We start from the raw sequence: 1,875 nt of genomic DNA on the forward strand, positions 1-1,875 counted from the left end.
CACAACTATTTTGCTTTTTATAAGCAGACGAAATATGTGCCACCATCTCTGAGGAATAAAGTATGTGAATCAGCTGGTTAATATCCAGTGTGGAGGTGAAAGGCATGAATAGAATGTAATGAGAGGAGGGCCTGTGCCTGAGTGGAATGCTGATTGAAATCGCGACCCTCTGCTTAGCTGTGTGATCATGAATGCATTACTGGATGTTTCTGTTTTCCTGGTCTGGGAGATGGAAATCAAGAGTATCTACTTCACATGGCTTTGGTCAAGATCATATACTCTAATCATAATTATAAAGCATTAACTGTTATCAGTGACTTCTGCAGTTTTAAAAATGGAAGTGCAAAGTATTTTGAATAATGACAGTACAATTAGGATAGGGGTCTATCCATCTATAGTACAACTATAGCCAGAAATATAAAGTGCCTACAGAGTTCAGGAGAGAGGCCACCATGCAAGAGCTCAGCTCCCAGCAACCAAAAGCAAGAGAATGCTTCAGTCAAAATAGTCTGATTGCCCCAGCTTGCATCAATCCATGACTCAGCTGTAGAGCAGACTCCTGCAACATCACCTATCATCATGTCAGATGAGAATGACACCATGGCAAACCACATGCTGCCTTCTGCCTGGCAAGGACACGTGTCCCTTCCACCCATACACCATTGGCCAGCACAAGTCACATGACCAGGCTGCACCCTCATGGGGTAGGGAAGTAGGCTCCTTTCTTGTGACATGCAATGAATGTCTGTGAGCTTTATTGCAATGTACCACGGCAGACTGGGGCTGCCCTTTGTAGAATGGGCTAGGACCAGGAGCTGAAATAGTTGAGTCTAGCCAAAAAGACCAACTGAGCAAAAAGAGCCTTCAGATGACACAGAACAAAAGGTGAGGCCCAATCTAAATGATCACAACCAGGTGGGGTGAAAAGAGAAGCAGATTAGCACAATGGCCATGATTTGCACAGGGGCTAAAGAAGGCAGGGGAGATATAAAACGTGCAAGTCACTACCATGGCTCACGAGAGAGGGGGTTCTAGTCATCTGGCCTCCCAGTGCACTTGGCAAGCATGCTTTATAGTGATATCTGTAAGATGGGGTCATAATAATAAAAAGCTCTCCGAGTGCTCATTAAGTGAAACCACGATCCATTACAACAAGCTCAGCACAGTGCCTGGTCTATACTAGAGGCTCAATAAATGCCACCATGTGTGGACCTATATATGCATATCCATACTTACACACACACACACAAGAAAGTAGTTCAGAAATTTTATGGGAAAATGGAATTGAAAGATAAGTTCATTTTGGTGCGCAAAAACAATTGAATTTATTGCACACAAGAGGTCTTCCAAAAGCTCATGAAAATGCATATTGAGAAAAAGTACTATGCAAAGATATACACACACATGAATAATACATAAACATAAAGGGGAACTTCAAATGTTGGTGGAAAATGGAATTAAGATATCATGCACATTTCCCATGACCCCTTTGGAGCCCCCTCCCATGTACATTATAGATCCTAACCAGAGGCTGGTTCTTGAGAGGAAGCTGGGAGCCTCAGACCCCATCTGAGCCCAGGGCCACCCTCCATGGCAACGTGGCACAGCCAAGAGGCCCCACATCTGCACAGCACTTTAATATCTGCAGAGTGCATTCCCTTCCATTTTGCCCAGTTGAATCCCTGAAGCCCACGAAGCGCATGTTCCCACAGCTGGAGAGTGGCAAAGCCAAATAAATTCAATCTCGATTTCACCTGAGGCCTTTGGGAGCTAAACCCTGTGCTCTGTCTGCAATGAAATGCTGCCTGAAGAAAAGTTCCGGCCCCCCTTCTGTTCCTCCCCTGCCCCCACCCCACTGCCACCCCCAACAGCGAC

The sequence above is a fragment of the Lepus europaeus genome, chromosome 4 (genome assembly GCF_033115175.1).
Source record: "Lepus europaeus isolate LE1 chromosome 4, mLepTim1.pri, whole genome shotgun sequence".
Classification (NCBI taxonomy): Eukaryota; Metazoa; Chordata; class Mammalia; order Lagomorpha; family Leporidae; genus Lepus; species Lepus europaeus.